This window comes from Saimiri boliviensis, chromosome 9 (assembly GCF_048565385.1).
Source record: "Saimiri boliviensis isolate mSaiBol1 chromosome 9, mSaiBol1.pri, whole genome shotgun sequence".
NCBI classification, from domain to species: domain Eukaryota; kingdom Metazoa; phylum Chordata; class Mammalia; order Primates; family Cebidae; genus Saimiri; species Saimiri boliviensis.
This window is the reverse complement of record NC_133457.1, coordinates 125,410,642-125,431,054: the sequence shown is the minus strand read 5'-3', so window position 1 is coordinate 125,431,054 and position 20,413 is coordinate 125,410,642. Positions and strand designations below refer to the sequence as shown.

Here is a 20,413-nt window from a genome sequence, read left to right as displayed (position 1 = left end):
GGAGCACTGAGGCTGCTATGTGAGTTAGCTGCTACCAGGATAAACTGAAGTACGCTTACGTTTTCTCACAACTACCTGGGCTCAACGTTCTAGAACTCGTGCACATTAGTGTCTCCCACCAGTAAGAGCAGCGTTTGATGAATGACAAGAGAATTAAGCCAAAATCAGCATCCCTTACTTGTGTCAGAAATACAAAAACCAGCCCAGAGCTCTCTGCACAGTTCTGAGGGTGAGGGCGCCAGGGGTGAGAACAGCCCCCAGTGCCGGGCGACCCCCCAAGTGGCTCAGCCTGCAGCCCTGCCACAGCCGCACAGGGCTACAGCAGCTTCCTTCCAGACAACAGGACAGCCGCTGCCTCCCAAGAGACTGTCCAGTGTCTCCCGGTTCCTCCCTCCTGCCCAGCAGGCCTGAGGTCCCCCTGAAAACCAGCGCAGACAGCCCTTCTCTTGGCCAGGGTGTGCTCGTCCTGCAGACTGGAGAGGTCGCTGTCACTCACTCGGGTCCTCTCTAGCCACACCCCGCCACAGCTGCAGCAAGCTCCCCCTTCAGAGCCACTGAGCAGCCAGGGCTCCCAGAGGAGACCCAGTGAATCCAGACTCCCAGAGGAGACCCAGTGAATCCAGACTCCCAGAGGAGACCCAGTGAATCCAGGACTCCCAGAGGAGACCCAGTGAATCCAGGACTCCCAGAGGAGACCCAGTGAATCCAGGACTCAGAGGAGACCCAGTGAATCCAGGACTGTAGAGCGGGAATGTGCATTCCTCACAAGCACGCCGAGATCTCACTGCCACGTGGCCACGTTAGGAAGTGAGGCCTCTGAGAGGTGGTGGGCCATGAGGGCTCTGTCCTCATGTACAGCTTAATGCTGTCTTATAAAAGGGTCTGTCATAAAAGGGTGAGTGTGCCGGGCACGGTGGCTCATGCCGGTAATCCCAGCACCTCAGCAGGCCTAGGCAGATGGATCACCTGAGGTCCGGAGTTCAAGACCAGCCTGACCAACATGGTGAAACCCTGTTTCTACTAAAACTATACAAAAAATTAGCCGGGCGTGGTGGTGAGCACCTGTAATCCCAGCTACTCGGGAGGCTGAGGCAGGAGAATCACTTATACCTGGGAGGCAGAGGTTGCAGTGAGCCAAGATCATACCACTGCACTCCAGCCCGGGCAACAAGAGCAACACTCCATCTCAAAAAATAAAAAGGCCGGGTGGAGTGGCTCACACCTGTAATCCCAGCACTTTGGGAGGCTGAGGCGGATGGATCACCTGAGGTCAGGAGTTTGAGAACAGCCTGACCAACATGGTGAAACCCCATCTCTGCTAAAAACACAAATTCAGCCAGGTGTGGTGGTATGCACCCGTAAGCCCAGCTACTCAGGAGGATGAGGCACACGAACCCGGGAGTCAGAGGTTGCAAAGACGGCACCGTTGTACTCCAGCCCGGGCAACAAGAGTAAAACTCTGTCTCAACAAATAAATAAATAAATAAATAAAGTTTTAAAAGGGTGAGTTTTGCCCCCTTATGTGTGCCCTCTCCCCTCTCCCTCTGCCTCCCCCCATTCTCCCTCCCTTTCCCTCTCTTCCCTCCCCCCTTCTTTCCCCCCCTCCTCCTCCTTCCCTTTCCTTCTCTCTCCTGTCCCTCTCTCCCTGCTCTGCCCCTCTTCCCTCCTCTCTTGCCCTTCCACTTCCTGCCACAGGATGACAGCAAGAAAGCCCTCATCAGACACCAGCACCTTGAACTGGACTTCCGGCCTCCCGAACCGAACCGGGAGCCGGCACACTGCTGCTCATTCTAAACTGCCCCGCCTGGGGCACTGTAGCAGCACAACAGACTACTCCAGGGGTTCTGGTCCAGTGACTCAGGATGAACCTACAGAAGCTGCCACAAGAAAGAGGAGACAATCTGAGCACCAGTACATGGGAAGAGGCTGAAACACAGCAAACACACTCAAGTCCAGAGTTCCTAAGACGCTAGGAAGGAGACGAACTGGTCAGGATGGTTGACGCCAGTAAGCCCACAGGTTATTCTGAAACTGGTTAACAAGGGGACAGCATCCTGCCTTCCCTACACATTCTGCTGTGCCACCGTCACCAGGTAACAGGTGAGGGCACTATGCTTTATGGAAGCATCCCAGCAAACGGACGAACGAGGCACACAGGCGTGTGACCGTCACCATTAGACGACACTGGTGAACTCACGCAGCCAGGCACTGACCCCGCAGAGACCGTCCTAGGTGCCTCCTGGGAGACATGGCATTGCCACCACTGAAGCAGTCTTGCCAGGAACACTAAGCCCACGTCTGTCCAGGCTCTAGCTTCATCTACTGACACGGTCTGGATGTGTCCCGACCAAATCTCCTGTGGAGATGTGCTCCTGGGTGTCGGATGGGTCTGGTGGGAGGTGTTGGGTCATGGGGGCCGATCCCTCACAGTTTGGTGCTGTCCTCCTGGTCCTGGGCAAGGACGAGTTCCCAGGAGATCTGCTTGCGTGATGGCGTCTGGTGGCTCCCACACCCTCTCTCACTCCTCCTCGGGCCATGTGAGGCGCCTGTACCTGCTCTGTCTTCCACTATGAGTAGAAGCTCCCTGAGGCCTCCCCAGAAGCTGAGCAGATGTCAGCGCCATGCCCCCTGTGCAGCAGAACCATGAGCTATAATGAAACTCCTTTTCCTGATCAATTACCCAGTCTCAGGTATTTCTTTACAGCAATGTGGGGAAGCACAGAGACCAGAGGCCACATCACAGGGGCACAGCGGCCGCACCTGGATCCCAGGAGCCTCGCCTGGGAGACCCGGCCTCTGCCGAAAATCAACCACATGGGAAAAGGAGAGAGGAAACCTCGTGATCTTGACTGAGTGGCCACTTGGTAGGCGTGGGCACAATGTTAAACCGCATGTCCACGTGGGGGTGCAATCAGCAAAACTCAGGCAGGACAGAGCCCGGGCTCTTCAACAAGCAAATCACAGAGAGAGAGAGACAGGAAGAGGGAAGGACTGCTCACCATCTTGATTACGGTGTGTGTCAAAACCTATCGTACACGTTACGTGTGTGCAATGTATTACATGCCGATTATACCTCAAAAAAGCTATCTTTAGAAAAAAGACATACTGGCCAGGCGCGGCGGTTCACACCTATAATCTCAGCACTTTGGGAGGCTGAGGCACGTGGATCGCTTGAGCCCAGGGGTTGGACATCAGCCTGGGCAACATGGCGAAACCCCATCTCTACAAAATATACAAAAATTAGTAGGGTGTGGTGGTGCATCCACCTGCAGTCCCAGCTACACGGGAGGCCGAAGTGGGAGGATCACTTGAGCCTGGGACATCAAGGCTGCAGTGAGCTGTGACCACACCCCTTGCCTGAAGCAGGATTCACAGAAGGCCTACACACCGTCGGACAGGATTTGATGGAGACATTTACAAGATGGTGGAAATGTGAAGAGCGAATATCTGATGGTAGGAGGATTCTTGCTCATTTTTAAGATGTCACGATAGTATCTTTTTTAGGGAAACCCTGTCCACTGCTCTGCACTCTGTAAAAGCCTCCCAGAATAGAAAGCAGGTTAGAAACCATTTCATTCTCCCTTTGGTTTGGTTTGGGTTGTTTTTTTTTTTTTTTTGAGATGGATCTTGCTGTGTCATCTAGGCTGGAGTGCAGTGGCGCAATCATAGCTCACCGCAGCCTTGACCTCCAGGGCCCAAGCCACCTTCCCACCCCAGCCTCCCGAGTAGCCAGGACCACAGGCGTGCACCATCACACCCAGCTAATTGTTTAAAAAACTGCTTGTAGGGACAGGGTCTCTCTATTTTGCCCAGACTGGTGCTGAACTCCTGGGCTCACGCGATCCTCCCGAATCAGCCTCCCAAAGTGCTGATTCCAGGTGTGAGCCACTGCACCCAGCCCACTTTGCTTTTTTGAAATGCTTCCCTGCCTATAACGAAAGTCCTAACGTCAAAGGTAAATCAATCATAGCTTACGGAAAACCTTTCAAACGAGGATTTAAAATGTCAGACACAAGCTTGGCTGGACAACTAAGACACCAATGCCACCTGCCACCATGTTCGCGCTGCACGACCCAGTCGTGACCAAAGGCCAGCAAAGACCCACTTGGGAGGCCTGTCCCGCCAACTACCACAGGAGCACCCTCGGGGTCAGAGTGCCCTCAGACCCCCACATCTGCACCAACGACAGTGAATTCCAACCCAGCCTCAAGGACACTCCTGAAAAAGCTGCCGCAACAGCCAACACGCACTGCGTCTCCTACATTTTACCAAGGCCCAGAAAAATGAAGTCCTCACCCGGAACCCATAAAACTACCCAACTGCTACAGACGATCAAGGCAAGACAACTAGGATCTCATTCATTCATTCAACAAACACTCACAGAGAGCCTCCCCGGTGCCAGGCCTTGAGGTGGAAACTGGTGGTCCTGCCCTTGTGAAGCCAGTCACGAAGGTGCTCCCAGGAGATCCCTTCATGGACAAGTCCCTAAGGGAACAACCCCGGAGCTGACCCCAGAGTGAGCCTTGGGGACAGGGAGAAAAGACCGGAGGACTGGGACGTGCTGGGAAGCACAGATGGCTCCATGGAGTGGAGGAGTGCCCGCCCCAGCCAGGTCCTCAGTCCTGCCTCCCATCTGCCACCCCTGGACTTCTCAAAGGCCTGGGTGGGCAGATGGCAAGAAGGACTGAGGACGCAGGCCTTGACTGCCTAGAAGCCCTGGGACCACCCCATCCAGCCAAAACACCCCGAGGTGGGCTACAGGGCTGTGTATGGAAAGCCCTCCAGAGTTAAGCCTCTTCTGTTAAAATAAGCAAAAATGGTTGCTCATGCCTGTAATCCCAGCATGCAGGGAGGCTGAAGCAGGAGATCACTGGAGTCCAGGAGTTCAAGACCAGCCTGGGCAACGCAGCAAGACCATATCTCTTCTAAAAATTAAAATAAGTAATTAGCCACGTAAGGTGCCACACACCTGTGGTCCCAGCTACTCAGGAGGTGGGGCAGGAGGATCGCTGGAGCCCAGGAGGTTAAGGCTGCAGTGAGCCATGATCACACCACTGCACTCCAGGCAGGGAAACAGAGAGAGGCCCTGTCTCAAATAAATAAAAATTTAAAAAGTAAAATGATTTTTAAAAGCAAAAGAGAGGCTTCATAACTGAGTACTCTACCAAAGTTGAGGAATATACAGAGAGTTAAATGTTCAAGAAAAAGCATTAAGAAGGCAGAGCGTATTTCCTGAACATGCTCTTCCACATGGAGCTCTCAGCCTGCACTCAGAAAACAATCCAGGAGGGAGTATTTCAGGAGTGAACTTTGCTGGGGTTTCTGGTCAACTCTCCTCTGCGCATCTAGAGCGAAACCCTGGGGCCTGTGCCTATGCTGGGCATCTTTGCTGGCCTCTCGCCCTTCATCCTTCTCCAGTCAGAGTTTCCAAGGGGTGGGGGTGGAGGGCACTTCCTCGGCCCCAAGGGCGCCATCCCTGTAGGCCCCAGCGAGTCTCAGTCCCCCCAGCCCAAGGAACCCCCCAGTCCCTTGAAAAGGACCCAAGCACACTTTCTTAAAGGTGCTGTCCCCGTCCCACCAGAGTCTAAAAATGTCCTACCAGTGGTATGAAGACTTGGACTCAAGTCTTACAAACGCATCTTCATGTTTTTCTCAGAAAAACAGATCTGGGCCCTGCACGGTGGCTCAGGCCTAGAATCCCAGCACCTTGGGAGGCTGAGGTGGCAGATGGCTTGAGCCTAGGAGTTTGAGACCAGCCTGAGCAACACAGATACTGTCTGTACAAAAAAACAAAGTAAAATAAATTAGCTGGGCATGGTGGCACATGCCTGTAGTCCCAGCTACTCGGGAGACTAGGGCAATAGGACTGCCTGAGCCCAGGAGTTCCAGGCTGCTGCAAGCTGTGACTGTGCCACTGCACTCCAGCCAGGGCAACAGAGCAAGACCCTGTCTCTTACAGAAAAACAAATAAAGCAGACCTGCCAGTTCAGGACGTCGGCAAATGAGAGACTAGGAGTCTGCTGCCGACCACCACGGGCAACTCGCTGGAAGTTCAATCATGTACCGTTACTCTGTCCATCAGAAACAGCCAGGGCACCCCGATCAGACAAGATCGTGTGAAGATGCTAAAACCACTTCTTAGGTTAAACATCAGTTCTAAGTCTAAATTACTGAAAATAACAGAAGCTCTGGCCAGGCACGACGGCTGATGCCTATCATCTCAGTGCTTTGGGAGGTCAAGGTGGGCAGATCACCTGAAGTCAGGAGCTCGAGATGAGCCTGGCCAACATGGTGAAACCCCGTTTCTACCAAAAAAATACAAAAATCAGCCAGGCATGGTGGTGCACGCCTGTAATCCCAGCTACCCAGGAGGCTGAGGTGGGAGAATTGCTTGAACCTGGGAGGTAGAGGTTGCAATGAGCCAAAATTTTGCCACTGCACTCCAGCCTGGGCAACAGAGCAAGACTCTGTCTCAAAAAAAAAGAAAAGAAAGAAAGAAAATATAAGTTCTATTTCATAATTTAAAAATATATCAGCAACCAGTGCTAACAAATCAACTGTGCACAGAGCCTTATGTGGCGCTTTGTTGAAAGAGAGAAGGCTCCCATTATTAACAAGAATAGGGTCCTGTCTTAGAAAGGACCCTACAGACCCACAAAACGCTTCCACTTCAGAGAACGCTCCTCCTCCTGACAGTTCAAAGCCCCGAGGCAGAAACTTTCAAGCTGGTTCCCAGGGGGAATCACACTGTGGCCAGGCTCAGCCAGGGAGCTACAGTCCCCCGGTCTCCGCAGCCCCGCTGAGCTTAGCAGGGAAGCGGCTGGGGACTGGGGGCGGCAATCATAAGCCAAGGTGCTAGGGCAGCCAAAGGGAATGGGTTCCACGGTCCGGATTCTGCCCCACAAGAGGTCACATCCAACACAACCACAGAGCAAGCGACCCCAGAGGAACCACAGGAAGCTCTTCAGTGCCTAGGCCAAGAGGCAGGCTCGGCCACCCCTGCACTCGCTCAAGTGACGCAAACTTCAAACCAGCTTCCAGGGCCCAGCCGAGCTCCTGGTGTGGCATCCTGCACTGAAGAGCCCCTGCCATCCGATCAAGGTCGAGGCTAACACGTGAGCCCAACCACAGTGCAGAGCAGAACTAGGTCAGGCTGCGGCCGGCCAAGGAGCAAACCAAAGCCAGCGTCACACTCCCGCAGGACTTGTCCACCCCAAAGTAGTCGGCGACCTGGCAGGGCCTAACCCAGCCACTCAAACGCTCAGAAAGATGCTACCGTAACAGTGCAAGGTTGCCAGAGCACAAGGAAGGGAAACAAGTGTCACCTAAGAGCGTCAGAGTCACAAAGTTTAACATAAGGGACAGAATTAGCTCTCTGAGCAAACTGAAGAACAGAAGGTCTCCCGGATCAAGGCTGGAGGGCGGGAACATGAAATCACGGAGAGCGAGACCAAGCCTGCTCAGTGACGTGGGCACACCAAGGGAGAAGCTGGTGGGAGACGCCTGCACCGCCGTGCAGCACTGAGGGCAAGAGGCAGGGCAGGGGCCGAGGGGCAGGGCGCAGCTCTCTTCACTCCGCACCCTCTCAGCCAGGGGGCAGGGGCGGGCAGGGCCTCTCGGGCACCTCATCCCTCCCTGCGCGTCCAGTCCTTGCGTGACTGAGGCTTCTCGGTGTCTCAGTCTCGCACCTCCACTTTGCAAACTCAGCCCACACGTCACCCGGACGCCTAGAGGCTCTCGCCCCACTGACACCCAGCTGGCCACCACGCCACAGTCTCACTGCTTTTGTAAAAGAAAACAAGACTTAACTAAAGACTCAACATCTCACAGCTTTAGAGCTGAGCTGTAGACGCTCCTACAGCACTGGAAATGTCACCTGTCCAGTGTCGTCCCTGTGGCCCACAGCGGGTGTGAGGGCGAAGTGAACGCTCGACGCTCGTTAGCTGAACTGACTACACTCCCACTGCCACCCACGGCAGTGGCGTCCAGCCTGGACACGGCGTCCCAGGGCCCCACGGGCAGAGCCACCACGGGACCGTGCGCTGGCCGCACCCAGCCCCACCAGAGGATGGAGGAAGATGGAGGAGGCAGCGGCGGCGGCGGCAGCAGGGGCTCTGCCAGCCCCAGCCACAGGTGCAGGCCTCCGCAAGACCACCGTGGGAACGGCGGCAGTCCCCGCGCCACAGCTACCCTGACCAACCCGACACGACGGGTGGTGTCAAGGCCGCCGCCAGGCCAGGCGCCATGCCTCCTTTCCCCCTTCCCGGACCTCCTGGGGTGGCTCCGTCTGCGCTCACTGAAACATGCTTTCTGCCAATTGCTGAGGAAAAATCAAGCTCTGATATTCTTGTCATTGTAAAAGCTTAATGGTTATTTTTACAGATTTTGTATAAGTTTAGAACCAAGTAAACAAGTCATATGCCATTCACAACAACCTTTTTTAAAAAGGGAAATGTGCGTGGCTGTCTGTCCTTGTCGCCGTCTGCAGCCTGTCACGAGCGAGGCACGTAAGACTGGGTGCTCAGACCTTTGCCCTTAAATGCACTGTGTTTTTGGTGGCGACGGGATGGAATCAAGAGTGACCTTTACTGAATGCTGCCGCTTTCTCCTGTGGCCAAATGAGGTTAAGTCCGGCTGCACACGAAGCTCCTGGACACCGCCCTTCTGAGTGCAAACCAGGAGGCTCCAGGTCTGCACGGTTTCACCTCAACAAACGTGTCTGCCTTCTTCAGGTCTCCGTGGGTTCCCTTAGCGTGGGCTGTATGTGGCTCATCACAAAATCAGCTACCTAACACCACACAGAATGTAACACCTCTTAGCTGATGAACAGGTTTCAGGCTGGGCGAGGTGGCTCACACCTGTAATCCCAGCACTGTGGGAGGCCGTGGTGGGCGGATCACTTGAGGTCAGGAGTTCAAGACCAGCCTAGGCAACATGGCAAAACCCAGTCTGCACTAAAAATACAAAAAAATTACAGGTGGCACACACCTGTAGTCCTAGCTACTCAGGAGGCTGAGGCACAAGAATCACTTGAACCCGGGAGGCGGAGGTTGCAGTGAGCTGAGATCATGCCACTGCACTCTAGCCTGGGTGATAGAGCAAGCAGCCGTCTCAAAAAATAATAATAATAAAAAGAACAGGTTTCAGCTCTTTATCCCAAGAGACTAGCGGGGACACACACGTGGCCCAACCCCGACTCGGGAAGGCCCTGTGCTGAGCACACCAGCCAGGCAAGCTCGCCAGGAGCACACGAGGGCTCCGAATCCGCCTGGAATTCATGCAGGAAACAGAGTTTCGAGACTTGAGAAAGGCGGGTGAAGCTGCTCTCACTGTGCGAACAGCAGCACCCCTGCTGTTTACCATTCTCCATGCCAAGAGGGTGACCTCAGGAGGCATGCAAAGGTGAGCAAGCAGCAGCTGTGGGGAGTGGCGATTCTTCCCACTGGGCCTCGGAGCCAACGTGGTCCCATGTCCCAGAAGCGGAGCCTCGAGCCCCACTCACCGCAGTCAACTCCCTCAAGTGCCATCGCTGACTTATCTGCTTCCTGTGGAATATTAATTGCCAAAAATACATCACACACTTCGAGGAACATTATCTTATATTGCGGTACAATGTACTTCCAAACACACAAGATGAATGCAAGCTCTTCCGCAGAAAAACATTTGTTTTCATCAACCTCCTCCTTACAGGACACAATAAAAAGCTGTTCCAACGCAGCCCACAAGACTGGGTGGGCGCGCGCTGGGCAGGGAACACGCTCGCGGCTCTCGGGCACCCTGCTCCCGGAAAGCCACGCCGGAGGACAGAGCGGGCACTCTGAGGGCAGCCGCAGCATCGGGCAGCCCCCCCTGCCGCCCGGCTGCCCGCTGCTGCTGTGTGTCTCTGATGATCAAAACCAACAGCCCTGAGAGGAGCCCAGCTTGTGGTTGCGGCTAGAGATGGAGGAGACACCTCTACCCACCTCACGTCCCAGCAGGGGCCCCTGCGGCGGCGGGAGGCGGTAAGGGAGCAGGAGGACAATCGAGACAGCAGACGGAAGGGAGTGTACTGCATGAGAGGCTGCTGCCTGCAGGGCTCCCTGCCGTCCCCAGGGCACGCGCCCAACCAAGGCGTGCCTGGCTCGCTGGAGTGCCCCTCGCCGTCTGGCCACCTCCTTCTCTGTGGCTTCAGCTCCAGCCCCTCCTCACCATCGTGCCCATCTTCACCCTGCGCCACCCAAACAGGTCCCCCTGTGCTGAGAAACCTGTCACCGTAACATCAGACCTGCCCACATGGCTCCCAGCTATGCTTCCTGAGCACCTACAGGGTGGGCTTCAAACCAAGCCAGGAAACCCATGAATCTCTAACCCCCTACCCTCTGCAAAAAAAAGAAAAGGAAAAATGTTGTGTTCATTTTTCCCCCCAGAACAATGACTCCGGTTATTCACATTCATGAAGTTCTCGAAGCGGTCCTTGATCTAGAAGTGGGTTCTGACCACCCCCCCACAGTGTCCTCCAGCACTGGACTCCCTGCCGAGGACCCACCCCAGAGCCCCGAATATGTTAAACACGTGGCTCCCCGGGCCCCTCCCGGGAAATCAGGCTCAGTGAAGCTGGGGCTAGGCCTGAACTCACGCTTTTACAAAGTTCTCCAGGCTTTTCTGATGAGAAGCCAGGGTTGAAAACTCCAAGATGTTAACCCAAGAGCCTTCTTCCCTGACAGGTGAGCCAGTGCAGAGGCAGAGTGGTGGGGCAGGAGCCGCGGGGCCAGTGGGAGGGCTCCCCGGCGGCCTCTGCACTGGGACCCCTCCCTGGACCCCAGCTCAGGCACCTCCAGGTGTCCCAGCATTTCCCACAGGTGAGGTGTACCTGGAAGATGCGTGAGGCTTACCTCCCTCGACCCCAGCTCAGGCACCTCCCCAGCTCCACCATATCATCAAGAGAGGCCAAGCCAGAACCAGGGCACCCACAGGAGCTCAGCGCCACAGACCGGCCCGTGTCCGCTTTCACAGTAAGGGGGTAGTCCCAGGCCCCACGTGCACCCGACACCTGCTGTCATCATCGGGGTCTCCGAAATGACACCAAATCACAGTTACCCTGGTTTTAAGGCAACAATGGAAGCTGCTCTCTGGCCGAGCACAGTGGCACACGGTGCTAGCCTATAGCTTTCTCACAATCAGCCCTGGGTCAGCCTTAGGTTTTTCCGTACAGGGCGCGGGCACTCACTTCCATACCACAGCACTCCTTCCTCTGCCGCTGCCTTCATCTTTTCTAGAACCAAGACTCCACACAACTCCCTACACACTGCAGTCCTCACTGCCTGGTGCTCCCCCCAAAACTCCCGGTATCAGGCACTCCCCGCATCACCCCAGAACAGGCACTCTCTAGGCACCCTGAAGGCTGTGGTCCTGGTCCCTCTGATAAAGAAATGTGCTTGGCACCTGCTCAGCCAAGAGCCCCTCAGACCCTTCCCACTGCTGCCATGCCTCAGCGTCAGAGACAGAGCGCCCAGGCCCTCAGCGCACAGATGAGGAAGCCACCTTACACCCTGGAGCGAGGGCCGGAAGCCCGCCACGAGCCTTGAAGATGCAGGGCGCTCTTCAGGCCCCAAACTATGGAGCCGGCCGCCAGCTCGACAGGACTGATCCCAGAGTTCGTTTCTCAACATAAGCAAGTATTCTGCTGAAAAAAGAAGGCAAGCAAAGAGAAACAGACACACACACCTCAGGCACGAGTCTGAGATCCGGTCCCTTACCAAAGCTCACTCCGCTACCCAGCTCAGCTCACAGGCCACAGGATTTGTATCAGCAGAAGCTCCAGCTGAAAGAACGTGGATGCTCTGAAATTCTGCCAAATGGCCCCAAGTTCTTTTCTGAATCTGGAAGGAAAAGGAAAGAAGTGCCAAAAACTTCACGGAAACTTTCCCGTGAACCAGTGAGCAGACATTGACCGGGGAGCGCAGCAGGGCCGGCCGGCTGGCTGGCACGCTTCCACAGTGGGACCCGAGCCCAAACCAGCAGCCTGAGGGGCCGGGACACCACGCCGGACGCTTCCTAGCAAGAACACTCTGAAAAAGCAAAAATGACAGCGGACACACAAATCAACTGGCGTCCACAGGAAGTACACTTCAACTATCAAACCAGAAGCTAACATCCTCAGGACTCGAGCTTTTTAATAATCAGTCGTGTTCAAATACTGACTTCCTTTCAGTGTAGATACGGTTATAAATCAACTTGAAAATGCACTACATTTTGGAATTAGACCTCGTGCTTGACAATCAGTGCTAAACACTAAAGCAAATGTCAACACCCAAACAGGAAGTATGACGATGATTAGGAGGAAAGCAGCCCACACCCAACCGCGCTGCCCACAGAGGCCCCAACACCGCCAGCGATGCCCCACACACACGGGGCGTCTCAGCACGGAAGCCGAGAAAAGCCTTGCATGGCAGAGCTGTTCTGTCTGAAACAAGTCACTCAGGAATAAAACGATCCTGGGACACCTGCGGCTGCCGCACTGCTGGGTGGCACCAGGTTCAGCAGGTGGCGGACCCAAGGGTGTCCCAGGCACCCACAGCATATCAGACACTTGATGTTATCTTTTCACACAGATTCCATGCAATAATCCATCCTACAGGCAAAGACACTGAGGGCAGGAGCCAGTGGGAACTCGCCCAGGACCCAAGAGCCCTGGTCCGGGCACGACCTTCCCAAAGACGCTGTGACTCAGGAAGGCAAGGTGCCAGCTGCACCTGCGTGGCCAGACAAGACATGGCCTGCACAGGGACACGAAAGAAATCACTTTCAGGAGACAGCAGGTTCCCTGTTTGAAGGCAGCATAAGAGTACCTAAAATCTATCAAGAATTCCTTTATTAAAAAATGTCACCTGGAAGGGCGCGGTGGCTCAGGCCTGTAATCCCAGCACTTTGGGAGGCCGAGGCAGGTGGATCACGAGGTCAAGAGATCGAGACCATCCTGGTTAACACGGTGAAACCCCGTCTCTACTAAAAATACAAAACATTAGCTGGGCATGGTGGCGCGTGCCTGTAATCCCAGCTACTCAGGAGGCTGAGGCAGGAGAACTGCCTGAACCCGGGAGGCGGAGGTTGCGGTGAGCCGAGATCGCGCCATTGCACTCCAGTCTGGGTAACAAGAGCGAAACTCCGTCTCAAAAAAAAAAAAAAAAAAAAGTCACTTTTGTCCAAGTGCAGACACTCACACCTGTAATCCCAGCACTTTGGCAAGCTGAGGTGGGTGGATCATGAGGTCAAGAGATCGAGACCATCCTGGCCATCATGGTAATACCCTATCTCTACTAAAAATAGAAAAAACAACAAAAAAAAAGCTGGGTGTGGTGGCATGCACCTGCAGTCCCAGCTACCCAAGAGACTGAGGCAGGAGAATCGCCTGAACACGAGAGGCAGAGGCTGCAGTGAGCCAAGATCACGTCACCGCAAGTGACTCCAGCCTGGCAACAGAGCGAGACTCCGTCTCAAAAAAAAGTCACTTTTGTAACTGGTTGAATGTATTAAAACTCTAAAAGTCAAGAAAGTTTTAAGACAAATCCAAGCCCCATCTGATAGCGTCTCTTGGAGGGCACGGAGGAGACGCTGGGGGTAAAGCAGGTGGCACCGTCCACGTTCAGACAGCACCGCTCTGCAAAACGCGGGACGCAGGGTCTGACCCTCTCAGTGCACTCAGAGGCGGAAGAAAAATGTCCTCCGTGTGTCCTCTAAGGCACTGCGGAAGTCCACTTGGAACTGAACTCTAAAGGAGACCTCATTCTTTGGACGGCACGCCCGTCAGCACCCACGGCCCCGGTTCTCCCCCTTCACGCAGAGAACACCCCTGAATCTGCCAGTAACAAAGGCACCGGGTGGCAGGGAGGGTACTGCGGCTGAGTGCTGAGGAGCCAGGCGGCGCGTTACTTCGGAAGAAACAAAGTGGATTGGTAAACACAAAAAAAGAGAAAACCTCTTAGTTCCATATGTAGCAGAAAACAAAATTCTGACACATAGTAACGCAGCACAATTAGAATATTCTAAACAAAAACGTTAAATGAAAATCTTGACATTAAAAGGCAGTACAGGGTAATGTTCAAGAGTGTGACCCCTGGAGCCTGGGTTCACATCCATATTTACTGCTGTGTGGTTTAGGGTAAGTTACTTAACCTCTCTGTTCCTTGGCTTCCTCATGAATGAACTAAGGATAACGTCCGTACCTGTCGACTGTTGTCAAGATCACATGCTCGTAACAGTCCTGGAACAATCACTGTAATATCATCGTCTGCTTAGGTAAGAGCTGTCATCAGCAGATGGACACACGAGGAAAACAAGGTGAATTCTACAAAGGAGACTCAGTTACCCACTCACTCTGCACCACGTTCTAAAAGCCAACACTGTGGCAGGTACTGGGCTGGGCACAGAGAAGTGCCACAGAGGAGCTTCCTGTCCTCAACAAGGGGAAGGGAACTGGCACGCCAGGGCCCACACTAGGTGTCACAGACTGCAGCAGAAAATGATTTCAAGGGCCGGGCACGGTGGCTCACGCCTGTAATCCCAGCACTTTGAGAGGCCAAAGCCGGCGGACCCCTTAAGGTCAGGAGTTCGAGACCAGCGTGGCCAACATGGTGAAACCCCCATCTCTACTAAAAATACAAAAATTAGCCAGGTGTGGTGGCACGCACCTGTGATCCCAGTTACTCCTAAGACTGAGGCAGGAGAATCACTTGAATCCAGGAGGTGGAGGCTGTAGTGAGCCAAGACCGCACCACTGCACTCCAGCCTGGGCGACAGAGCACCTCGAGACTCCGTCTCAAAAGGTGAAACAAGAAAATGATTTCGTTTGCGTCCAGATGAAGGAGCTGAGGCTGACAGCCAGGAAAGGGGCTGTGGCCAACCAGTTCGGAAGGGCAGCAGGGAGGGCCGTGGCTCCCCAGCACGCAGCCCGAGCCGGTTCCAGCCTCAACTCTCCTCCATCCTCGCCACACAACCAGCGGGTGGGAAGGCCACGCGGCACACAACCAGGCTCGCAGCGGGCATTTGAGAAACTTCTGTCCAACCAAACCGAACGGGACGCCTTCTTCAGGTGTCCCGGGCAGTCATTTCAAAGCTGCCGGAGCCAGGCCAGGGCCTGTCCTAGAGAATGGTTCCGATGGAAACGCCCCTGGGAGGTGAACCACGCCCCAGGAGAGCCTGCAACACCCTGACACCCACCGCCTCACCACCGGTACCCGCCAAGAAATGGGGAGGCTGAGGTTCCGTGGCGACCTAACAGTCTTGGTCCGGGCTGATAAACTTGGGAAGTCTAAAGACGCATTCTTCTGAGTACCAACATATGTGGCGAAAGAAGGAAGCTCTTAGAATGACCGACCAAAGGTAGGTGTTAGGTAGCAAGTTCTCAACCAGGTGTAGTCCGCTGAAATTTATAAATTAAAAATACGAGAGTCCAGGGGAAGGGACGAGCGCCCGCGGACACCCCCCTGGGGAGGGCGTGCACCCAGGCCTGGGGGACAAGGATGCCAGGGTCGGGGTGCGGCTGCGGGGCCCTGCTCGTCCTCCGGGCCGAACTCGCCCTCCTCACCTGCAGGATCGCCCTACATGCGCACGAAACCCTTCCCAGTTCCCAGAGAGCAGGGGCGGGCGCGAGGCCGCGAGCAGGTGCGCCTGTCCCCACTTCCTGCTCGGCGGGGCAGCCGGGCCGGGGGGTCTCGAGAGGCCGGGCCGGGGGTCCCAGGGGCCGGGACCGCAGTTGCCGGGCGACCGTAGGGGGAGGCGCAGCGGCCGCGGGACCCAGGCCCAGGCCCCAGGCCCGGCCGGAACTTTCCACCCAAAGTTTCCCCCGGGCGCCGAGATGCGGCCTACGCCGGGCGCGCCTCCCCGTGGGGGTCGAGGCCGGGGCCGGGGCTGGAGGCGGCCTGCGGGCCCGGGCCCTACCCGGCCCGCCCTCTCCTCCCCGCCCCGGCCCGAGGCCCAGGCCCCGCAGCTCGCCGGGGTCCCGGGCCTCCGCGTGGCGGCAGCGGAGGCCACTCACCTGGACGCGGGTCCCTCGGTCGCTGGCAGAGCCCGCCGCCGCCCCGCCCCCGCCCCGCAGGCCCGCGACCCACTGACACCGAGGCGGAAGTGCGGCCCGCCGCCTCGCCGACTGACAGCCCGTGCCCGCCACTCGCTGCGCCCGACGGCGCCGCGTCGGCCGCCGTCCGCCCAATCAGCGCCCGGCCCGGGGCTCGCGCCGGGGGGCGGGACTATGCTAATCACTTCGCCGAGAAGCCTCTCCCTGTGCCCCTCGGAGCCCCGCCCACGCCGCGGAGTGACGGTGAGGACAGCCAGTCACAGCAGGAGAGAGGCGGGGTTCTGCAGTCCCTGAGCCAAAAGGGGAGGGAGGGAAGGAGGAAAGGGCGTGGCTGCGGAAAGCCGAGTTTACAAACACTGAGTCAGGTGGCGCCGGGCGTGGGCTCTTCGCCCGCGGGTGCTCTGGGCCCTGGCGGCGGTGCGGACCTCCGAGGCCCACCCCTCGGCTACTCAAAGCCCTGGAGGCATTTTCCCGCAGGTGCTGGGGGCCGCGCTAAGGCTGAGGCATCGCTGCTCCCACTGTCCTACCAAATCCTGAATACTGTCTGCCCCCTTTGCATGCCATTCACCGCTAACCAAAATCAGCGCCAATTCTCCCACCCAGGTGCGTCCCTGACCGTTTCGCTACCATACTTAAAGCGCTTTGGACTCCCGCCGACCTGCAGTGCCTCCGTGGTTAACCCAGAAGTTCAGGAATCAGACCTGGAGCTTGCATTCTTACCAGCTGCGTGGCTTTGGACAAATTAACTTCTCTGAGTCTGTGAGCACCCAGAGTTTCATTTGCAAACCACGGTTCCCCTGTCACCGTCTCACTTAAGTCGGGTCTGGTTTGAGGTGAGCGGAGCACATGAACCAGGCTGGCTACACAGAGTCGCAGCAGTTGGTTTAGGGGTCAGCCTGTAACCCAGTTCTGACCAAAGCAGCTCAGTCCTAGGACTTTTGCTGTGGGGTCAGAGTTCAAACTAGAGCTGGGGCTGAAGCCAAATGATTTTCCCATCTGCCCACAGACCTCCCCAGAACTGGGTTAGGCGAGAGAGAGATGGAAGTTTGGGGCCACTCTTCCCCATCTCACCACCTGAGGATGGGGCTGCGTGAGAATGAAGCCAGCCGGAGGAAAGCTGGAGCAACCCGGGCTGGGTCACGTGGACCCCACGCTGCGTCAGCAGGTGCTGTGCTTGACTTTTCAGTTACATGAACCACATGCTCGTTTCTGCTTCAGCCAGTTTGAGGCAGAGCCAAGAGTCCTGGGTTGCCTACAGCCTTGAGAGCCGTGGCGATGTCCTGTGACTCCGCAGTGCATCCTGCAGCAGAGCCACCCTCCCCCCATGGGCCTCTGCGCCCCCTCCTCAGGCCTTGCCTCTCACTTCCAGGCTGCCCCTCACAGGGCTGCGGGGGCAGTGACAGGCCTTTGCCCCGTCTGTGACCCCGTGGCACATGCAGGTACTCAATCGGTGTCAGGGCCTGAGCGAGCCAATGAACGTGGCCTCCGTGGCAGGAGTGGGGCCCAGGCGGCATCTCTGGGCCCAGCAGGGAAGTTCTCCCCAATCCCAGGGGCTGGCCCCACTCACTGGTGGGCCACTGTCAGCCAGTGCAGCTAGAGACGTGCCAGGACTAGGAAGGAGCTGGCTGAGCCTCTCCTGAAGAGAGAACAGGGAGGGGGGTGGGCAGGTCTCAGAAACAAAGGGGTTGCCATGGTTACCCCTGAAGAAAGCGACTCCAGCCACCGAAAGGGAAGGGAAGGCAAGCAGCTCCCAAGCCAGGACAAGGACTATCAGGCCAGTTGCCACGGAGATGACCACGCTCCACAGCTTCCCCTGCGGGCCTGGCCAGGGCCAGCTCAGGGTCCCAGAAACCCACCCCTCTCCATGCCCCTCACCCTGAGTCTCTAAGACTCTAATCCCTGTGCCCTTGAGGGGCCCCAACCTGCCCGCCCACCCCTTGACTACGAGCTCTGCAGTAAGGGCAGCCTTAGAGGCTTGGGCAGAAGGCCCTTCTCATCACCCAGGGAACACCCCAGGGCCGAGCAGGGAGAACCACCCTGGCCTTGGGGGTGGCAGGTGTGATCTCAGATGGCCCCGGGGCCAGGACAGGGATTCCACCCCTGTTCACAGATACAGTAACTGAGCTCCGAGGGCAATCTGCCGTCAGTCAGGGCTGCCGGCTTCTTGCCAGGACTGGATGGGCACTTCCTCCCCAGGGTCGGTTGTCTGGACCAGGCGAGTATCCTTCCTCAGTTGGTGGGTGGTAGGGAGGGTGCCTCGAAACCAACCTGGGCATCTGTGTGATGATCTTCACTAGGTCACGAGGCACAGTTCTCCAGGGATGGAGGATGGGGGCGATGAGGCAAGGAAGATGGATGAACTGGGGCCATGATGACGAGGGCGACGGTGGCGGCCGAGTGCCCTGCGATTTCCAGGCCCGTCTGGTTTCAGCTTTGCAGCAGCCGATCAAGTGGGTACCAGGGGCCATCATTCCCACTCTTCGGATGAGCAAGCCCAGCCTCAGAAGGGTTAAGTGACTCCCCTAGCCCTGCAATGGGAAGGGGCCCAGCACAGCTCCAGGCATAGAGGGTCTGGGGGACCAGGCCTGGCCCCGGAGCTCATCCTCGGGGCAGAGCCCCACCCAGGCTCACGGACCAGATCGCACGTGAACGATGTGATGTGCCTGGCTGTTCCCATGGCTGTGGCTGCTGGACCCCACACCAGGTCCGCTGGCGGCTGTGTGTGCCACACATGCTCTTCGGAGCTTGGGACCTGCTCATCTCACAGGTGATTTGGGGGTGTCTTCTCCCACCTGCACTGCTCTCAGACCAAATTTCTGCTGCCTGACAGAATTTCTAGGCTCCTCCCTCTGTCCTCTTTAGCCAAGAAGGGGAGACGCTCTCTCTGTCCCTCACAGTGGGACAGGTGACCAGTGGGCAGATATCATGACCCACGTGCCCCCCAGGGTTGACGTGCTGGGTCCAGCAGTCCCAGCCATGTCTATGCCATCCTGCTTCCTTTCCTCTCACTGAAGAAGGCGGAAGAGAGGTTGGTGCTCCCTCCTTTTGGATGCGGAAACTGAGGCTTAGAGAGCAGAAGCAGCTTGCCCAGGCCAGGGCCTGTCCGCACCGGTCCCGCCCACGACCCACCGCCCTTTCCCCGGCTTCCCTCTTACCTCTTTCCCCGGTTTCTGGGTCTGGGTTTATCTCTTTATCTGGGTCTGCACCCACAGCTGCCCCATTAGATCAAACAGGGCTTGGCTTCCAGGAACGCCGGGTGCCTTGGCATTGATGGCCTGGCTGGGAGCTGCTGGCTGGTGAGCCCCGGCTGACGCTGTCTCCGCTCCCCAGGCACTCCCCAGGCCTTCAGAGAGGACATTCTCCCACTCTCTTTTATGGAAAGCCATGGAATCTTCTGTGTGGATGCAGCCCGGGCAGCCAGAGCGGGCCCTGGCCCTGGCCCTCACGTGGCTGCAGCTGACCCCTCCCCACTGCAACTCTCCAGTCTCCTCTGCAACGTGACAGCCCTGGCTTCTCCACCGTTGGGAGGAGAGTATTTTTAGTTTTGAACCCACCACGTGAAGCGAGACAAGTTATCAATAGCAGCAGTAAAGGGCTTTTTCTTTCTCTCTCTCTTTTTTTTTTTTTCTGTGTCTTTGGGACCTGAACAATCTGCACCCATTAAAATCTGCCAAAAGAGAAAAATAGTATTCCTCTTAGAAACTTCTAACCCCACAGCTCTCACGCTGCTGCAGCTCTGCAAACCCGCTCTTCCTGGGGTGACCCCCCTGTCTCCGTGGCCCGCCCCCACTCCCAGCCTCTCAGATGATATCGGCACTGAGACCTGCCCAGGGAACAGGCTGGTCTGAGCAGAGGGCCAGGGCGGGGCTCAGGCCACAGCTCCACAGCAGTCGGACATGGGAAAGGCCCCCAACTTCCCGCTCACGGGGCTGGCAGCGGCCCCACTGCTGGGCTCCCTGGCAGCAGTCCCAGCCTCCTGAGGGCTTGCTGTGTGCCCAGGGCCGGCCCGAGCTCCTCTGAGCGCAGCAGTTTGGGGACATGCCCCACCCGCTATGAGGGGAGACGGTGGCCTCCCAGAGGCCTTTCTGACTGCAAGTCCTTGCTTCTGGAGGAAGGGGTTCCTCCATCGAGTGGGTTTAAGAAAACTATGTAAACGAGGTCATCATCAGGCACTCTCCACAACCTTAGGCTTCCCAGAGCCCCTCACTCAGGTGCATGTGGAGACTCCAGGGCCCAGGAAGGGCCTGATGCAGACCCCTGACCTGAGGGATTTGAGCCTTTTTCCTATGAAGTTTCTTGCAGGACACTGGAGTGGCCTCCTGCCTTGCTGGGAGAAGCATTTGAGCCAACATGGCTGCCTGC

At 56.7% G+C, this 20,413-nt stretch overlaps 1 protein-coding gene across 6 annotated transcripts in view; it reads right to left on the bottom strand.

Annotated features, from left to right (window-relative positions):
- The window catches only part of OSBPL2 (oxysterol binding protein like 2), a 58,619-nt gene extending 39,147 nt beyond the window's left edge, over positions 1-19,472 (bottom strand). For 2 of the 6 annotated variants that reach the window (XM_039479585.2, XM_074406745.1), the window contains exons 1-2: positions 16,013-16,086; positions 11,736-11,858 (exon numbers count right to left, since the gene is read on the bottom strand). The gene's annotated coding sequence lies outside the window, so the exon portion shown is untranslated. Of the gene's footprint in view, positions 1-11,703; positions 11,859-16,012; positions 16,087-19,206 lie in introns of those variants that run through there. The other 4 variants (XM_074406744.1, XM_039479586.2, XM_039479584.2 and 1 more) reach the window with 4 other exon arrangements.
- Positions 19,473-20,413: the final 941 nt, after the last annotated feature.